We start from the raw sequence: 22,440 nt of genomic DNA on the forward strand, positions 1-22,440 counted from the left end.
CATATAATATAGGGTAATTGGTCTCTTTCTTACTCAGTTTTCTTTTATCGTGTCACAAATAATTCACAAATTCACAACTTGAAAAGAGAGATCCAAATCCTCGTAACACACTTGATGTTGCTTTCCAAATTGAAACAATACCAAAAGGTCAACGGCAACGGCAAATCCAGCGAAGGGCATCATAAAAGACGACTTTCCTGTGCCCCTGCTTTAACAGTTTGTTCAATTAACAATTGAATTATGTATTCAATCTCTGATCACTAGCACCAAAAGCAGATTTTCCTTCTAGCGTCTCTTAAAACTGTAAACCCAACTAGCTTTTCAATCAGTCTAGGCTTTTTGGGCACCGTGAACCGGCAAACAGATTTTCACTCCAGCTTTTAAACATTCCTCAACCATGGAAAGCTCAAGAGGAAAACAAAAACATGGAAACAGGGGTTATATTATTCAATCCTTTGAGGGTCAATCAATAATAATCAGATGGCTATGGTAGTACAAATTTAAAAAGAAAACCGTCAATCTATAAGTGACATTGACACCTTCATTGACACAACTTACAGCAACCCAACAGGGGTGTGAGGGGGAAAAAACCATCTAGGAATTTCTGAAAGGGGCCAAACCAAAAAAGACTCTCCGCCATGTTTACACAAAATGGATGAAAAACAACATGCTAAAGCTTTTTCCGATCATGTACCAAAAGCTAACTTTACTTTCTGCTTTTAACAATAAAATAGTTGTGAAAGCAGCAGGCATTGTGAGAAATAGTGGAAAAGCAAAGAACGAAAACCCTGCATCTGCAAAATCTAGAGGTGGTCTTGACTCTTGTGTCCATTGATGAAATGGTTAGCACTGTAAGAAGCTGATACCATAAAAGTTTCCAAAATCAGAGAGGATCTTCATCTTCTTAACTTAGTCTCACACTCTGCCTTGTTTTGATCATTCGCTTGAGTGAACCTAACCAGGATTGGCATTCATCCCACTCCGTAGTAGTAAGAAGCACCTGCAACGAAAAACAAAGACAGCTGGAATGTAAATATGATTGGTGTCATTAACAAAATTGTGTCAATACTTCAATCTTCAATTGCTTTACCTGAATTTGCAAGGCAGTACCAAAATCACCATTGTCTAATGCCTGACAGAGCTGAAGCAGCTTATCAGAAGCATTTTTAGAGATGTCCCCGCTGTTCAATTTGGCAAACAACCCACCAAGTTTCTTTGAGTTGTCTTCAATCTCCCGCTTCTTAGCTGGATTTGCACGTGAACCTCCCAGTGCTTCTGATGTCTCATTAAAAAGCCTTGTCAATGTTGTGACAACAGGCTTTTGGTGCACTGCCAGACATAGCCAAATAACGCAAAAGCTAAATGGGAATGCTGCAAAGTTACCATAGGACGACTATCCGCTTCATCAGAAAAACAAATACAACTGTAAACAACTTACCAGGAACATTTGAAGTATCTGCTGTCTGCAATGTGGGAGGAGGAGCTGCTGGTGATGTAGCTGGTTGTACAGACCCTGCCTGAGGATTCTTGATAGGTTGCATTGGTCCCATCCCAGGTCTTTGGACAACACCAGAATTAGAAACTGGCATGAATCCCCTTGAATTTGGGGTTGGTGCCACAACATGCGGTAATTTCTGGCCATGAACAGGGCTTGTAGGTTGGAAAGGTGGATTGCTAGGTGTCTGAAACACAGAAATGCCATGTTTAAATCTTCTAGTAGCCAAACACAATAACTTGATGATATTGAAAGACATGAAAATTAGAAAGAGACAAATCAACTGACAGAATATAACTGAGAACCCAAAGTGGGTTGCTGATATTGCGCTGCATTTTTTAGTGTAGGAGGAGTCTGAGGATCAAAAGATCTCAAAGGAGGCTGTGTAACGGCAGCAGGAGAGAAGCTTGGCTACAAGAAAGAAGACAATTTGGAATGAAAAACAATAGAAAAATATATCATCAAAATAAAAATAGAGACCTCTAGCTATATGAGTCCAAGACAAGGCCATTACAATGCACAGGCAGTCTACTGGTAAAAAAACAATGCTGCTGGATATACAAATTTGTTTTAGTTCAGTACCCATTTGGCGAAGAAATAGCTCACAAGGAAAATCAGAATATACTTCTAATCGAATGTGATGTGTTCCTATTCTGTTAGGCAACATTCACAAACTGAAAATAATTCTCTTTTGACATTTCAGAACTAATCTGGCCAAGATTAGGTGTTTCAAGAAAAAATTATACATTTGAAGAAACCATACCACTCAGTTCAAAATCCAGCAGTATCTGTTATGAATTGCAGATAATATATTTTCATATAAATGGCACTGAGGTGCGTAATTTGCTTTTTCACAAAACTACAAGTGATTGACTATTACTTTATCATCACACAAACTGGAGGTTTGACAAATAAATCTAAAACATTATCCAGAGGGCTATTGCGGTTCCTTCTAACCATATCTAAAATCATGTACCTGAGGAACCTGATGGGTCTGTGATGGCACAAATAAATTAGGTTGTTGAGCTGCTGATATGGAGCGGGAACATCAGACTGCTGAGGTTGCTGATATGGAGCAGGAACTGTATACCCTCTTCCATACGAAGGATCATACTGTTGTTGATAGTTTTCATTATATGCAGTTCCAGGAACGCCTTTCTGCACTTGTGCGGATGCTGACTCCTAATAAACATAAAATAAAAAAGTAAAAAAAAAAATCGCAGCAAGATAATGTTTTCGCCGATAAGAAAATGTTGAGGAATAAAGACACATGCCTGATAATTTCCACCATATGCAGAACTATCAGCACCATAAAAAGATCTGCTCTGTGATTGAGAATTTTCAAAAGCAGTAGTCTTTAAGTCTAACTCTGCAGCCAAATTCAAGAAAAATACAGGAAAAAGTAGAGGCCCTTAATTTTTAGTCCCAAATGTTGAAACAAACAAGGCAAAATACAAGCTGGAAAGCCAACACAATTACAGTAAGATTACAATTATTTTCAATTGCACAAAACCAGAGCTTCAGAATCCAGAATACTTAAAAAGATTAAAATAACTTGCCTTGCTACACCAATAAAAACTTTTCCAAGTTATCTGCAGTTCTACAAGGTAAATAGCATATATGATTCTTATAGACTTTATCTTATGGAAAAGACTGTCCTTGTATGATTGGGAGTGGAAAACTAACCATTAAAACTAGAGCCATCCCAACTAAGCCCAAAAAATTTTAGGGCCAAGCTTGGGAAATGATAATTTTTTTGATAATCCGAGTAGGCCAGAAAAAATTCCTCAATAAGCAAACATACTTTCTTTTTCATAAAAAAGACATTCAATCCTTCCATAAGTCCACTCCAGCTTTGGGCTTCTCTTGCTCTTTCCCAATCCCTTTACTCTTTTGTTGTTATTATCTCATTATTTTTACTTTATTTGGACCAACTCCAAATGATTGTGACCTAGGGGTTGGACCAACTCCCAAACTTTGTTGTTCATGATGTTATTTTCCTTGTCTGTTTGCTTGTTTTGTTGTGTGTTGCAGTGTTGTGTTACCTGAAAAATCTAAATTTTCAAAGGAAGAAATTGAAGTTGAAAAAAATAAAATAAAAAGTCTATAATAATTCAGGCATTCAGACCGACCCAAATAAATCCAAATTATTGTTGCTTGCTTGGCTTGGTTATATGGATCTTTTTTTCAAAACTTCAGCCTTATTCGGGTTGGCCAGAGTAAGACTGATTCGCCCAAATTACCAATTTTAACCTAAACATCGTGTAAAATATCTCAAACCAGCAATCACATCACATATAGACACCTTCCACCAACCCCGACTTAAACAGAGCTTATTTAATGGTTTTCTTGGCTGTACATCAATTACAAAGTATTAGAAGCATCTGCAATATTGAAACTTCTTCAAGAAAAGGAACACTATCAAACCGAATATTCTATATATTGAAACTGCTAAATTTGTGCTAGAATCACTAGATAGACAGCTATACTTTGGAATAATATTGTGATCTTTCATCATTAAAAAAAAAAAAAATAGTAGTATACATAACAGAAGGACCCTTTTCCTATACAATAAAAGTCTATATGTATAACCCAGGGAAGAGTCTATCCATCACGCAGTCTGTAAAGGGGCAACTTGCATAAAGCTATCCTACGGGCATCATATTTTATATTGCATCTTTTATTACATGGGAAAAAAAAATCAGAAGCATATTTCAATCAATAAATGATATGTGAATGCCATTAATTGAGATACACATCAAGCAATAAAACCAGCTAAAATGTCACATTCTAATTATCGACATGAAAAATAGAACAGCACTACCAAAAAGTTTACCAGGTTCTGTATAAAGAGCAATTCTATCCTTCAAGATCACAAGTTCAGTTGGAAGTTCATCAGATCCTAAAAGTTTCAGATACTCCATTGCAGCAGTTAAAAGCCCTTGACTTGCTAAAATTTCAGCATATTTCTCAACAAGCTTGCACAGAGATGCACTAAACCTCTTTTGCCCAGTTGCTAAAGCAAGAACAATAGTCTTTTCCATCAACTCCTATTAAAATATAAGGTTTTTTGTCACTATCCAGCCTTTATAATTCTGAGTTCTATATCAGTAGTTCCTTTGGGGGAAAAAAACTTGAACTTAATCACTCGTTACCTGTAGAAGCTGAACATAAGATTTTCCTTCATGCTCACTCTGCAGTCTCCTTGACCAAATTTCAACTGTTTTGTCAATATTTCCAGCACATATAAAACAGAGTGTTGCAGCTAATGTATTGCCAGCCATCATGAGTTTTGAAGCAAGTGCGTCACAAAGCATTGTCCACTCATCTCTCTGTGCAAACTGTTAGAAATTCATCACCAAAGGACATCAGTTTATGCAACAGATAAATTAATTCCTGGATCAATAGGTCTTATATCTTGTACTTAATTTCTTAATGATATTTGTAAACTATTATGAAATTCCAAGTTGAGAATTTAAGCTGATGGTAAGCCAAAAGTAGAGAGCAAGGGTCCTCATCTAGCAACAGAAAACCAGGTTCCACAGTTACAATATAAACCAGGTTTTCTTTGATCAATTTAAAAATGATGTAATGAACATTAATACATTAAAAATGCAATTAATGCTTGCTAAAAATTAAAAACAAGATCAGACAAAGAGCAAAGGGACCTACACTGCAAAGAAGAGCAAGAGTTTCCTTCCAGAATTTCAGTGGCCTAGAGTTCACAAGGCTCAATAGGTCATTGCTCACCATTGCTGATACAATCTGAAAATGGAAATAACCCAAAAACAACAGATAAGTGGTAAGTTTAAGGACAGAGCTAATATGAATCAGATAAATAATCTATGGAATATATGATTTAATTAGCAGCGACCTTTAAGTATGGGGATCGGGTTAGCTTAAGGTATTGATCCCGTGTACTTTCCCATAAGGAAGCACTGCCAACATGAGCAATGACTAAAGCATCAGCCCACTTATTTGCAGATATGCATTGTGCGGCTGCCCCCTTGTAGTCTCCAAGAACTAGAGCACGTTGAACACTGTCATCAAATGAAGAGTCAGCACTCTCCTCCATTTCAAACTCTTCTTGGATTTTATCTAAACCATTGGCATCTTCCACATTGAAGTTGCCAACAGAAGTAGATACTGGTGTATCAGTTTTGGGGCTAGGAAGATTGTTAAAGAAATCTTCCCCGTTATCAGAAGGGAAAACAGTGAGTTCATTGGCCACCTCAAGTCCTACTTTATCAACAGATGCGTCCTCAAGTCCTGGGCCATTTACTTCTTGTGTAAGACCATCTGCAACTGTGTCTTTTCCTTCACTAGGTACACTGAAACCAAGGTGCGTGAGCAGTTTTGTTCGTGCAGTCCCATCATCTTCGAACATAACCTTTAAAAAGCCCCAGGTTTCCTTTTCCTCCTCAGATCTGGCAAAATGAACAGATGCAATGGCAGATTAAGCTATGCATCAAAACCAAACAATGTGAAAGAATGCGACTCTTCATGGAAAAAACATACTCCGATTCCTGATATTTTTTATCACATAAAGCCCTTAATAAAGTTCTTTCCCCATTTTGTATGGCAGCTTCAAATTCAGATGACCTACTCACAAGACTGTCTTCAGCGGTCAAGTTGTGCACAAGTAACTGGAGCATTACATATAAGATAAAGTCAACTGACAGTTTAACAGGTAAGCAGAACAAATACAAGGACGTCACAGTACTAATATTTCACCTCTGAAGCCCCAACTGATGCACCTGCAGTAGATGGCTTGGAATGAAATGATACAAGCTTGCCCCCAAAGCCAAATGAGACTCCAACAGGACGTTTATACCATTTTGGAGCTCTCAGAGGTGCTGCACAGAAACGTAGCATTCACAAAGATATCCTTGAGTCAAAATCTGAGATAAACTAAATGGAAGTGACGACTTGACTTGCATAATCCTCCCCAACCCCAGAAATCACAAAAATAAAATGCTGCATATAAAAAACTTGAGCATGTCTAATGCAGATAACTGTAAACAAATACATATAAAAGCAAATAGTTTGGTCCATAGAAGTGAGAGATGAAAGCCTCACCTGCACCAAAATCATTCTCCCCAACACCATATCTACTGCAACCCTGGAAACAATTACATAATTAGTAATATAACCGGTAAAGGGATATCCAGGAAGGAAATCAGAAAAATGAGATTATACCTATAATGCAAAAAAGAAATTAAAAAATAGGGCTTTTATTTTTAATTTTAGCTATTAATCTGACCTAAATCATATGTTGCTATTAGGAATGAGCTCAGTCAATTGCTTCATTCATATATATATGCATGCATGAACACTAAAGAAAAGACTTGACTTCTCTATTTGGGATAAAATAAATATATAAATAAAAAGAAAGATCAGATCATACAAAATACTATGAATAAACCCAATTAGGCTATGCTGATTTGTGGAAAGCAACACTTTCAATGAGCAATAGGCTAATCAAAATGACTAGCTACTTTACGGTCAACAGGTCAATAATTGGATGATGCTTGCATAAAGAAATTTTTAATGTGATTGAACGAAAAGATAAAGAAATTGAGAGGGCAAGCTAAGAATTTTATAAAATGTTATTTGTGACTTTCTAATCAATTCATGTTCACATTATCTATTCAAATAATACTCAAAATCTCATACCACTTCTAAAAGTCCTGAAGTTATGAAGAATTAAGATGGAGAAAAATGACAGAATGACACACCGAACAAGGAACACAGTTAATCTTTGATACACAATTTTATCAATAAAAATATTAATACATTTCTTATAAAAATTAGCAAAGGAATAAAAAAGGGAAAAAAACATTTTTACCCATACACACATAAGATACTGCTTTTAGCACATCACGACTTACTTAGTGATCAATGAAAAATAGAGTATGTAAGATGCAGGCATCCACTTATAGTTATTCAATTTCCATGTTACCTCATCCCATCCCAAAATAACTTCATAGTTCAATCATACTTCTCACTAGCAAAGCAAAACTAATATGAATAAACCAAAAGAAACACAAGCATGTACCTCAATATTATAGATGCCAATTTTTCCATCAAAGGAAGATGCTGATATCACGCCAGGTATCTTAGGATACCAGTGAACGTCAAAATTCCAGTTGGTCCCAGCCGGCAATTCACAAACAATCTTTGCCAAAATAATAACAATAAAAATAAAAAAATAGACAGTCACTATTGAACAAATAATCTGTAAATAATGAATAAAATCCAATGGTTACTTGCAAAATCAGTCAAAAAAACTTGAACTAGGGAAGAAGGACCAAACACCACCTCTCCAGTAATAGTGTCCCAGCATATAGTGCGACTATCTTTGCCACAGGTAAGCAAGTAAGAGCTATCATTGGGACACCATGACATTGCAATTACACCTAATTAGAAAATTCAGCCAATATGGTCTTGTCAGCTATGCTAAAAGGTGAACCTAGAAGCCACACAGCAAAATCAAAACTAACTAACTACAAAGAATCATTCACAGCCTATAAAATATACAAAATACCAGACATTTGACCATCTAACATTGTAACTATAACTTTGAACCAGAACAAGACATCATCACAATATTTTAAACTTGTGAAAATATCACTAGGAAACAAAGCAACAGGGTAAAGAGAAAAATATCAAAATAAATATAACAAGATCACTACACAGCTTGAAAAAACTAAAAAACAATGGATCCACTCAGACAACTCTGCAGCAACACAAAAAAAAAAAAAAATGATTTTGTTAACACGCAATTACAAGAAATTGATCCCTACATTGGAAATATCAAATATGGGAATCTAATGTGGAACTTATATGGACCTTGGGCTCTCCAATCCAATAAGATAGCTCTAGGGTGAGGTTATCGTGATCATTTCTGTCAAGGGGCAGCAAAGCCTTCCATTATCCAGATTGCAATTGTGTAACATAGGCGACGATGCCAATAAAGAAATTGTAGCATAGGGTTAGAACTTAAACATTAGGGGGAAAAAAGCCAGCTTGTCTGGGGCGCAGGGCATGATGAAATCTTAGAACCCAATGAACCTACGCTGAAAAAGAAGTATGGTCCTCTAATATTAAATTTATGTGCATTTTGGCTCTCCAATCTCATGAGTGACCATTTAGGGGTGGGTCATTTTCCCAAAGGTTCCTACAGGACTCAGTGCCTAAACAGATTATCCATAAATTCAGGATGTTGGTTGAGCAAATAACAAATATGCCTTAATTTTTGGCCAGATTTACCCATGAGAGGCATAACTATCCTAAGGCCTGTCAAGCGATCTCCTTTCACCTCAATAATAATAAAAATTTTAAAAAGGTTAGGTTCCACTCCAGGATGCACCTTGGATTAGTGAACTATGACGATTTCACCCTCTCTCTTCATCTCCATCTTTGGATCACATGGCCATCATTTTGTACGAAATTAAGAGAGCACAAGGATCTAGAAATTAAAAAAAAAAAATCGGATACCCATAAATAACGTGTCTGTCCTGTAGAAACCAAATAAAAGCTACTCTGTTGATTTGATGATGCACTCAAGGTAAACATATTACTGGAACTAGTAAAGGTGAAAATTGACACAGAAACATCACTCATCTAAGTAGATTAGCAAGTCCCGAATCAGCCAAGTTAATCAGCTTACTAAAGTAAAGGCAACCCAATCCTATCTTGAATGCAATCATGAAAATCTAATTACCAATCCTAACTTAGCAGAAGCAGCTAATAACTCTCTCAGTTGTTTTGCTGTTAGAGAAGCCAAGAATTAAAAATCACATCAAGAGAAACAGTGCCTAATAAAATTCACCAACTATCCAGGCATATCTAACAGCATGCATCTCCGTTTTATTCATTTCCTGTCAAGAGATTAAATCATGGAAAGAGAAGTTATAGTTAAAAATTCAACTATCTATCTAGACCCGTTTTTTCAGCTCAGAACTCTCACCCATTCATTTCCCTATTGGCTTTTTCCATGTGTGTGCAAGTGCAGGATAGAGGGAAAAAAGCAACCAAGAGAGTGTAGCATTGATGGTTTGGTGTGCATAGAGAAAGAAGCAAAGAAATGATGACTACGGAATATTTGCAAAGAATTATAAATAACTTGACCAAGGACAGCTGCTGATACCTCTACTATGTCCCACAAACTCCTTTAGCGGTGTCATTATGTTCCTCATATCCCAAAGCTGCATGAATATTTTCACATGGTCAAACCTTATCAGTCAACAAATAAATAGTTACTTCATCTCTGAATTCTATACCCTCAAAATAGGAGAAGCATCTTCATCTGATGCAACGACGAGCTGTGTGGCAATATCAGGATGCCACTGTAAAACTGAGCACCGTCTTGTAACTGAATCTGAAAAGCTGTCAGATCAAATATGATACACCAGGTTATCAAGAATTTTGTTTTCCCATTAAAAAAAAAAACCAAAAGATGGTTAATCAATAATTAGCCATCAATTTACCTTATCACTGGCTTTTGCTTCTTTAGATCCCAAACCACTGAAAAAAATTTAGAACATTAGAAAAAACAAATAGGATTCTAACCAACTTATGGTTGAGAACAATGTCTAAAAATTCCAATAATCCTTGCTCACCAGTAGTCCCATTATAAGATGTAGATGCTAAAATGTGCTGGACTTTACTATTCCACGACAAGAATGAAATTTCCCCCTGGCTAGCAGATCCACTACCCTGCACCATAATTATAAAAACTAAGTCACACATCCTAAAAGCTTTACCCCAAAAAAGGGGAAAATAGCGATGAAGGACCGCAGGAGAAAATTAATATCAGTCAAGGACCAGTTGTTGTTAAAATATGAATGGAAAAAATCCTGAATGAACTATTATTAAAACTTGAATGAATATTTGTTGATAAAAGACTAATCCGACAACAAGTATGTATTCAAATTTTAACAAGTAAACCTTTACTGATATAAATTTGCTCCATAGTCCTTGATTGATATTTTCCCCAAAAAAAGACAGACATTGAAAGATAGATCACAGATTTATCACATAAAAAGCTGGCATTTCACAGGCACGCACTAAGAGGAAGGAACTCTGACCTTGAGTGGCGGAAAATGGGTGGGCTCCAAAGGATTGGTCAAATCCCATATGCAAATTTCACCATCATCAGCCCCAGACGCAAGAAGATTTGGTGCAATAGAATTAAATTCAAGACCTCGAACCTAAGACATCAAATTCAGAGATAGATTTTTTTCACTTTTCAGGAAAATAATTCGTATTCTAGGTGAGAAAGAGCAGTTAGCAACTGCAGGCTCACTCAAAATAGGAAAAGAAAACTTACAGGTCCTTTATGCCTTACAAGGTGTGCAACAGAAGCATTTTCATTCACATCCGAACTGAGAAATCCATCAAAAAAGTAAGTTGATTGGAAAGACAGAAGAAAATTTGCACAACCTTCAAATCCAAAAATCACAAAACCCAAACATTCAGGCTTACTAATCATTGGATCAATAATTTAAATCAAATCAAAGAAAATCTCCAAATAGCGATTTTGCACCCTTTAGTTTCCAAAGGCTAATGGCTATCCTTTAATTTCAGGACAACCATAAAATACATTATAATTTGAAAGTACATCATTTTTTAGTTAGCATCAATTAATCAATTAATAGACGTAAAATATAAAAATCAACTTTCACTTGCATCAACCAAAAAGAGACAACCATCCATATATTTGCTCAGTGGAAAATGGAAAACAAATAACATTCAATTCACAACAAATCATATTTAGAATAATTTGCAAACAACGGCGCAAAACTTCAACAATAAATCATTGTTTATAATTTTAATCTGCATCTCTTTTTCTTCCATATGTTCTCACCAAAAAGACCACCAAACCTACCCTTGGAGAAGATGACAGATTTTTTTCAACATGCACCGTTGAAAAGAAAAATCAATGAACAAACACAAAAGCACAAGAAACTAGAAAGAATTGCCAAAAGAAAATGCATAATATGCTGTATACCAATAGCGGCAATGCAATATCAAACACAATTCCTATTCTAACCGAAAATAACGTGACATCAAGTAATTCTTCAGAAATCAATTCACAACACGGAAGAACATCACAACACATGAAAATTGCCAATTTTCGAGTTGAACTTAATTAGCATAAAGAGCATATTATCCAATATATCTTTATCCCGTTCCATTTCCTGAATTTCTCAACTTTTAATAAATATCTACTCCATGCATCTAGAGGCCGAGTACTGATCAGTTCATAATCCTTGGAAACCATTCAGCGTGCATCCAGTAACAAACTAACCAACAAAGTTTCAAATTCTCTTAGTTGAACCTCTTCCGGCAGGTCCCCTCATTAAAAAACTAAACCAAAATAAAATAAAGAAAGAAACACACTGAAGACATTCAATTCCAAAAAGGCCGACACAGAAACAAGGCTCTAAAGCTAAGGCCGAGACATTCAATTCCAAACAAGGCTCCAACTCAATTACCGGATCAGAGTAAGAGGATTCCAGATGTCAATGTTCCCATCGACCAGTCCACCAGCAATAAGGCCGAGACCAAAACCTTCAGACGCAGGACTGTTCTTCCCCCAAGACAGACGATTGAACCGCTCGGAGCTGGGAAAGTCGACGACCAAAGGCAGTTCCTGATCATCCGACTGGAAATCAAGCTTAAATATTTCGAGATTGGCAGAGGAGCTGAATGACAGATCAACCGCCCCCGCCATGGTTCCGGCCGCCATGTAAGGCGCGTCCGGTGCCAGAGCCACACATGCCGACCGATTCACCCCTTTTATGCACGCCATTGGATTTGGCAAGACCTAATCTCCCCCAACTAAACACAAATTCAAGTGTTCACTCGGCAAAAGAAAAATTGGATCTCAGAGATGGACAATTGCCAAACAATAATTGGGAAGATTTCGATCTGATCTGTGAAATGTTTATGCGAGAGTGCGAAAAAACACTCTCTGTCACGCTTCGCCCTTCTTCCTCCTCCTCCTCCTCCTTGCCTCCGCCTTCTTATTCTTCGCTTCCGTTTCTGTGATTCAATATCAAAGTTTGCATTCACGAGGGTTATGGAAGCGTGTTCGAGCTCATTTTCTGAGTTAATTTCTTCACTTTGTGGGAGAGACAACTTCAGGCTTTTGGATCACGAACACAAAGGGAAGGGTAATTTTGTCCTCGATGGACAACTGTCATGGCGGGTGTATAATAGGTGTACATTAGAGAAGCCGCACCAGACCCTATCCCCTTGAGCAGATGGTCCAATTAGAGCTTGCCGTGTAAGACATAATATGCGATTAAGGATTTTTTTTTTTTAAGTTATTTCTTTGGTCCAAATGTGATTAAGGAAGCTCATGGATGGATTTGCAGAAAGAGATTGAATTGTCAACTTCCCCGAGTTTTGTTAATTACATCATTCATTTCCACTTCCCCAATTTTCTGATTACAAGAATTGATCACTTTGCGATAAAAATAAAATTGAAAATATTAATAATAATTTAAAACAATAAATTATATTTGTACTTTTATGCCTTTTTAGTATACCAGTAAATCATATCAAATGAATAGCAGTTGTTATTATTTATAAGTTAAGGATAACATAAACTTGTGTCAAACTTTATTCAATGTACAAAATTAACGTGTTTAATAAAATACTACCTTTATTCCAAAACTCTTGATCAAAGTTATGGTACATGCATTAAGAAATAATTAATTAATATAAAATATTGCCACATGCTAACTAAAAGTCTAAAGCACACTTATCTTGTGGGATTGCTGGGGCTATTTATCATGCATTACCAATCCTTTCCTTCTCCATTATTTATAGTTAACGGTTGATATTTGGAGTTTTTTATTTATTTATTTATTTTTTTTTTTGGAGGGAGGGGGGTAATGCTAAGCCCGGCTAGCTTGGCAATTCACAAGGATTAGAATTTTTCTAACTTATTTAAAGGCAGCTCACCTCATCTTGCCAAAAGGGGGGGGCTAACCTACTTAGTTTTCCTTTTTTTTTTCTTTTGTTTTAATTATAATGAGAAAAGCAACTTGTGTTTTATATTTTTTAAGTATAACCCTGTTTCATGATGGATGCTTGGGTCTTGATTGAATTTTCATTTTTTAGTCTCTTATCATTAAAAGTTTGCAAGTTTGAAATTTAATCAAAGGTTAAAAGTTATTTTCACCTCTCAACTTTACTCAAAGAGTCACCAAAGACCTTGAACTTAAATATAAGTCAATTATATCCCTCAATGTTAAAAATTTTCTCCTTCATCACCATGACGTTAAAGACATTTGAGATTCGTTAGTCATCAGTAGGTCTCATTTTTTTTAATATTTTTTATCTAGTTAAGGATTATTTTTGCTTCTCAACTTTTTTCAAAGGGTCAATGGACACACTCAACTCAGATATTGTATAATAAAAAAGTATTAAAAATGTAATGTGAGGTCCACTAATAATCAATTAACTATGAGAAAATAGCAAGGTGATAAGGGAAAAGAATCTTTAAAGTTAAGGAACCTAATTGACTCATAGTTGAGTTTGGAGTCTTCAGTGACCTTTCGAGTAAAGTTGAAGAGAAAAATAACTCTTAACTTTTAATCAAATAACTTTTTGATAATGTAATAGAACTCAAATTTAATTTAGAAAATGATGTAGTTATTTCATTCAAAAAGTATTTGAAATTGCAAAAAATAAAAAAAGGAAAGTGGATTGACAAGTAATCCTAGTCATCTATGATGGGTTATTAGTCTACTCGGTGGCAGGTTGATTTAGCTTGCTCAACCTAGCCTAAAACCTATAGCAACGTAACTCGTCAGCTAACCCACATTCCTAGTAAATGTGGTAGAGGATTGAGACAAAGACCACATGTCCCCCTTGCTTTTGTAACATATGCATGAAGCATGATGGGGTCTTGAAGTAAACTAGTTGCAATTGGCAAGGCATAAATCATGATGGGGTCTTGAATTTTTGGAATTCAATTCTAATGTCAGAGCATATGTTGCAATTTGTAGAAGGGACGATATGTTTAAGAGTTTATGGATACAAATTTTGCATGTAGGACATAGAAAAGTGGAAGATATATGTACTATTGTGTCAATTTTAGAGGGGAGAGTCTCACTTAAGGCCCTCAAAACATGAAAATTTGCATTTAAAGCCCAATGTAATCTAAAAGACGCATTGCAAGCCTAAAGGTCTTTCTTGCAAGTTTTGTCATTGACAAAAAATGCATTTGCCCTTACCTCGACAAAATGTTCATGTATGCACAACACGATATTTATAAATCCTCAACACGATGTTCATGAATATACAACATATCTAATGAACATTAATTTGAAGTATGTTCTTTTAATGAAATTGTGTTATTCATCATATACTTTATGTTGTACAACTGTTGTAGGCCTGTATATGTTTGCTATGTTGAGAATTGATAAATATTGTATTATGCATTTATAGATATTATGTTGTTCATTATTTGTTTACCTGTACATTTTATTTCAAGTTAAGTCATGTCTATCAAATGTGCTGTGCTTTCATGAATATTATATTAATAATTTATAGACATCATGTTGTGCATACATGAACATTCTGTTAAAATAGAGGCAAATGCTTTTTTTGTCCACAACAAAATTTCCAATAAGAACTCTCGAGCCTACAATGTGTTTTCAAATTCTATTGAGCCATAAATGCAAATTTTTATATTCTAGAGACCCTAAGTGAGATTCTTCCATTTTAAAACTTACGTATATAGGGATTGCTAGGCCTATGTATCATGCATTACCAATCATTTCATTCTCCATTAATTATATTTAATGATTTAAGGTTTAAGATTTAAGATTTAGGGTTTACGTTTGATTACTTATTCCTTTCCATGGACTAAATGGGATGAAAGTTAAATGGATCACTACAAAAAAAATTGACTTTAAACAACGACATTACTGCTGAAAATGAAAAGTCATTGTAATATCACTGCGAGAGCTCTTGTTGCTGATTATATTTGTGACAACAATAAAAGTTACCGCCAAAAATATTCAATCAACAGCAATAAATGTCTCTACAAAAAAGAAAATTTGTTCCCATAAAAGCATAATTATTGTTGAAAGTTGAGAATTGGCGGTGATGAATGTCACCGTAGTGTACATCAGTAGCAACCTTTGTCGTCACAGAAACTACTAATCAATAGTAACAAAAAAGTCACCGCTGAATAGTAATACTAGTTTACTTAGTCACATGGCGCTATGTCACATGTCACCATGTCACCCTCCACATGGCGCCCATGTCACCCCTCCATGTGTCGCCCCCTACCTCACACCACATGTTATCGCGTCACTAATTTATATTCTCATTTCACAAATTGCATTCTCAAAGGTTTGAAATTATGACTTTCTTCTTTTGTTTCCCACCATTTTGCCATTGAACTGGAATACACCTATTGTCTATTATTGCATAATTATATATATATATATATATATATATGTTAAACTAAACAAACACACTATATCTTAAATATTGAATATTATAAAATTTCATTAATATTATTTAATACTTTAATTCAATTCTTTTAATTTATTAAAATTGGAAATTATATCATTTATTTTGTCTAAAGTAAACTATAAATATAATTGATACAATATCATTTATTTTAATTTTTTCACTTCTTGAGGTTATTGTATTATTTATTTTAATATTCATATTTATAATTATAATGTAAAAACATCTAAGAATAAATAATAAAAATCTAGATGATAATACATTAGATCATAATTATTTATTTTTCTAGCTTGTTTTATTTAAAATTTTATTTTTATTTTAAATTAACATTAACTCTTAAGTAATGTAATTGGCTTGTTTTTACATTATGTTTTACATTTTTAATTAGTTTTCATTTTTAAATTGTAATTTTATAAGGAAATTATATACTATATTATCTTTTTTTTTTATATTTATGTTGCAAGATATCATCAAACAAAAAAAAATTACATAGCATCACATACATAGATCTATCTCATATATTATAAAAGTTAAAAGTAGAATTTTAGAATATCTCATTTATCTTCTTTTCACCTTCCTCTTCCCTATCATTAAATATTATATTGGGGACATTTAAACCTGCATCAAGCTTCAAATGCACTGATATTAAATGTAGAATTTAAATTAAAAAATTAGATTACATGAAATAGTATTCTATGAATGAAGAAATTTAATGATTACATGTCAAATTATTATAAACAAGTAGTGTTATTATTTAAAATATTAATTTAATCATAAAACATTTAAAAATAGAGACTCATTACTACATTATATGCATTTAAAATTAAAATATCAAACATTCGGCTTTTGAATGAATTTATCACTTCACATAGGGGTATGCATTGATCAATTCAATTAGGTTCAATATTAATTGACCAAAACCAATTAACTAAACTAGCCTAAAAAGTTAGACTGAATCAAACCAAACATTACTTGATAACAAAAATTAATATAAAATAATACGGTTTGATTCAATTCTTAAGTCCAACTCATTGGCATTAAAAAATACCTTAACCTTATCTTAAAATAATTTTATTATTTTAAAGTTACAATTTTAACCATAAAATATATTAAATGAAAACTCATTATGTTATTTTATATATTCATTTATAAAATTACAATAATATAACAAAATTAATGTCTTAAAATATTAAATGTTAAATTAAACAAAAAATAAAAAATTATGATGATAATATAAATGTTGTCGTTGAAAGTCTCACTTTTTATGGTGACTTTAAAAATTCGTCGTTGATTGTGAACTTTTAGCGAAAACTCAAACTTTCAGTGGTGACAAGTATTTGTCGCTGTTGAAAATTTAACAATCAGTGATAATTATATATTGTCATCACAAATTGTTTATTTTTAACAGTGACTCTAGAAAGTAGATGCTAAAAGTCTTTTTTTTTTGTCGTGGATTAATAATGACTTGTTAAACGAGGACCGATATATATATATATATGTATATGTATATATATATATACATATATATATATATATACATATATATATATATATGTATATGTATATAAGACACTGAAATTGTAAAACAATAAAAGTTTGAAGGAAAAAAAGATTTAGCATGACAATAATTTTTGAATAGAGGAAGCATAAAATCTATAACAAATTTCACTGTTGATAAATTAAAAATAATAAATAGTTAATTTCTTCATGCATTATATGATTTCTCTCAAGAACTTCACATAGCACACAATAACCACATGCGCAGCCAATGGATAGAGTTTGTTGGCTATATGTAATGGGAGCAGGTCAGATGATAGTATTGATTTCGACTAGCAACTAAAAGATTAGATTTAATTAGATGCAATGGTCTTCATATATATGTGATGATGTTATTAAATCCACTAATATATATATATATATATATATAATGAATTTAATCAGATGCTTGCCTGCAAGTAGTCATATATTTAGGATGATGCGAGCATGCCAGAATGCCTGGCGACACGTAAATGAGGTGTGTTTTCTTGTCAAGTTGATGCTTCCATGCAAATAGAAAAACAGAAAGTCTTTTGTTCACATGTGTTTGTATTATCCATATTTGTTTCGGTGGAATTGTACGTCTTCCACGTTCTTGTCAAAATAATCACGTACATAATCCATCTCCTCCTTCAGATTTCTATGACTTACTACTCGCACTGTATCTGATCAACCAGATACTAATAATCAAGTCAATATATATATATATACATAGTGAATTAAAATAAAAATTAATGATGGCAGACCCAGACCTCCTTCGCCAAGACCAAGAAATGTAGATAACATCAGTTACAAGATCGTATAAACAGGGCATGAACATAACCTTATTTTAAAAGGGATAATATACAACTTTTAATCCTTAAACTTTTTCTCAATTATTGATTTATGTTATGCTTGGTAAAAGGGAAAAGTGAAAAAGAAACATGTGGGGAAATAACATTTTCCTTTACTTGGTTGTAGAGAGAAAAGTGGAGGGAAAAGCAAAGTGGGAAGAAAATAATATGTAGAACCTACATGTTTTTATCTCTAACTTTTCTCTCTAAATATGAAAAGATTTTGAAAAGAAAATTTCATTTTTAAATTTACCTAATGATTTTCAAATTTTATATTTATAGTATAGTTATATTTTGATCATGAATTTTTGTTAAACAAGTTGTATATTTAAGTTTTAGATTAATATGACAAATGCTAATTCTAAATTTTCAATTAAGTTCTTTATCTTTGGTTGTATATTGGGTTGTGGTTTCAAAATTTTAATATTATTATACATTTAATAATTTAATAAATGAAATTATAAATTGGATGAAATAATTTTGGTTAGGTTTGGATAAAATAATTTGTAATAATGTTTTTATATAATCAATAATATATGATAGAAATTATTGTCTATATAATATGTTAAAATATTAATTAAATTTTATTATATATAAATATTTTTATAAATAATAAGATTATTGTTACCAATATAAAATTAACAACTTTTCTCTTCTCATATTTTTTTCTCTTGCTCAGCCAAATATAATGGGAGAAAATTGTATCCCTTCATTTTTCACCTCTCTTTATTTTCTCTCATTCTTATATTTCCTTACGAGCCAAGCAACATCATTAGTTTTTAAATCTTGACTCAGTATAACTTAATTCTTATAATTTATTAATTAAGAAATTAAAATAATTGAGTTGTACCAAACTAAAAAAAATATAATTATAAGGATATTGAGTTGTTCAAAATTAAGAAAATGTAGGGATTGAATTGTTTCAACTTAAAATTCAGGAACTGAATCGATTTTTTTTTCTTCTCAAAAATACGCTCACTCACTATTTAATGATAATTCTAAGAAATTGACCAATGACTTGTCAGAGCGTATTTAATTTGGTATATGGAAATTTGTTAAAAAATATATCTAAAAAGAAAATGGATAGATGCATTTTCTATTTTTTTTCTCAAGAGTACTTTTCTACCAATAAAACGGTGTATTAAATTGTCTGTCTTCTTTTAAAGGAGGACATAAGTGAGAAATTTTAATTAATACTTCAGAAAAAAAATTCCCCAAAAAATAGGAGTAAAAATGGACTCTCTAAATTTTTTTAAAGGACCCGAGAAAGTATACTAATTCCTAATCTCTTCGTTTCTATTTCTAGTTTTTTAAACCAGTCTGAGCTGACCAAACCAAAGGCAGATGATAGAAGTGAGTCATAAAGAATGGAGTGTTTGATGATTTTGGTTGGCGCATTCTGAAACTAGCCGGTCGGGGACCGGTCGGGTTTCTTTTATTCAATCAAAGTTTAGCGTGTCGGGTCAAAAACAAAACAATTGAGCTTAATGTGAATATCTATGATATATTCACATCACATGTTTCGTCAATCCCCTGTCACTTAATTATAATTAATTAAATTGTACATTTACTTCATGTTTTAACTAAAAATAATACATTTATTGTGATTAAATTTTTTAAAAGTGAAGATAAAAATATAAAAGGGATATTTAAATTAAAGATTGGTTAAAAAAATTGCTTCATTTTAAACACTCTAAATAAAAAAATTGTGTAATTTATATAAAATACTACATTTATTAATTAAATTGTACATTTACTACATGTTTTAACCAAAAATAATACATTTATTGTGATTAAATTTTTTAAAAGTGAAGATAAAAATATAAAGGGATATTTAAATTAAAGATTGGTTAAAGAATATTGCTTCATTTTTAACAGTCTAAATAAATAAAAAATGTGTAATTTATATAAAATACTATATAAAAAGTTAGTTTGTTCACGAAAGCAATAGTCATGTGGTTAAAAAATATACTCTTGTTAAGTATTTTTAATTTTTTAATATGTAATTAGTGAGTTTTTTTAAAACAAATTTTAATAAATAAATCAGTCAACCTTTTGCTTTTAAATAAAATACCCTATTAAATAAGAATAAATATAAAAAAGTAATATTAATTTAAAAATAATTAATTTATTTATTGTAGGTGTAATTCGATTAAAAATACTTTACATCTTTAACAGAATAAGTATAATTGTATCTGAAATTTTGTCATATTAACACAAGAATCAACTCATGCGACTAATTTTGAATAATAAGAGCATGTTTAAATAAAATAGTTTTTTTATTTTTATATATCTTTTTATTGAAGATAATTTTATTTAAAATACAGTCAAACACTGACATTCTTCGGGTATAAATTTGAACCTTGGTAATTTGCCAATTGCCATACTATATAGGAAATCCAACTCACGTTTTACATGTGAAATAAAATCGATATTTGAAATCGACAAAATTAACGAACTGAATGTTTTACGCACCTGGGATACGCCACTCAAACCTCATCGTCCTCAAGAAAACGGAGCAATTAGGATTTCCATGATTCACTTGTTTCCATTTCCCCCCAAATTTGGACCCTCTTTTGTGACGCATACGCTATCTAATTAAAGCAAAATACAAAAACACTTAAAGTTTAAAAGAGACTAAAATTTTTACACTTTATATCATTGTTACAAAAAATACTTCCTACAATTATTGTCACCAAATTATACCAAACTCCTTTAAACTTTTAAGTTTTTGTAAATTCTCCCTTAGATTTTGTAGATATATAAATATATAGAATCATTTGGTGATGCTTTTGAACCCTGGCCTGGCCAAAAGTTCTTTTTTTTGCCTTGTTAAGGTTGAAACTTGAAAACGACAAAATAGTGAGATGTTTAAACCGTGTGATTGCTACTCCGTCATACTTTTAAGTTTTAACTGTTTCACGTAAGAAAAGTTTTTAATATTATAAAAAATATATTCTCTCCGTTTAAAAATATAAGGTATTTTTAACTGAATCTTACCTCCTAATAAAATAGTTACCTACTTTTCAACTAACTCTATCTTTTTATATTTACCCATATTAAACATCCTACAATAAATATAAAGTCATTATTAATAGGATCACTTTTGAAAAAAAGGCAATGATTACACTTTGAAATACTAAAAATACCTTATATTTTTAAACATTTAACTTTTCAAAAAATACCTTACATTTTTTAACCGAATGAGTATATACTTTCATTTTCACTTTCCACTTTAAATAATGATGCAATCATATTAAATATTTTTATGCTAATCAATAAAAAATAAAATTAAAAAAATAGTTTAATAAGACCAAAATAACTTCTAAAAAGTACCATACAAATAAGATTGGAGGAGTACGTTAATATTTCCTGTCCATGTATTATGTATATGTATGTGCGGATGATCTTATAGTGCGTGTATTTAAAATTTAAAATAGGGTTGAAATTCATTATTTTTTTTTTGGGAAGCTATAGCAACCTCTTGAAAAACTACAAAGTAATGCAACACAAAATCTGTTGAAATTGATGCGAAAGTTACAGTTAACGTTAAGTCAACATTGGACTGACTGCTGAAAAATATTAACATCATAGATTTTGAGAAATTGTGGCAAATATTACATTATTTTAAATTTTCTTTCAGGTGTCAATACATACTCCAGCTTCAAGAATAACACTGCTACGGCAAATTATGTAAAAAACCTTGAAAAATACGTGCTATATTACTCCACAATTTTTTCATGGTACCATAGGTTTGAAAGAATACTTTATAATTAAGGATAAAAATATACCTTAACATCTTAAACCTTTTAAAACATATTGATTAAACCATAAATATAAGTAGCAATTCAGGGTTGATTAAGTTAATTTTAATGCCCTGAGGACCAACAAACCATTAATTCTATCTACCTAGACCCAAGACCTCAAGTTCGAGTTTGTATAAATACAGAAAACGCTTCTATTTAACAGAGCTGTTACTTCTAATTAAGCCTGGCAATGATTGAGTCTGAACGTAACACCCGATATCAAATAGTTATATATTATTTTTGAAAAAAAAGGGAATAAAACAAA

The 22,440-nt window shown here is 32.4% G+C and overlaps 1 pseudogene; it reads right to left on the minus strand.

The window, feature by feature from the left end:
- Positions 1–426: 426 nt before the first annotated feature.
- LOC129315491 (protein transport protein SEC31 homolog B-like) lies at positions 427–12,615 on the minus strand (annotated as a pseudogene).
- Between the last annotated feature and the right edge of the window lie 9,825 nt (positions 12,616–22,440).

This window comes from Prosopis cineraria, unplaced genomic scaffold (genome assembly GCF_029017545.1).
Source record: "Prosopis cineraria cultivar Desert tree isolate PC_DT_omini unplaced genomic scaffold, ASM2901754v1 PC7, whole genome shotgun sequence".
Lineage (NCBI taxonomy): Eukaryota > Viridiplantae > Streptophyta > Magnoliopsida > Fabales > Fabaceae > Prosopis > Prosopis cineraria.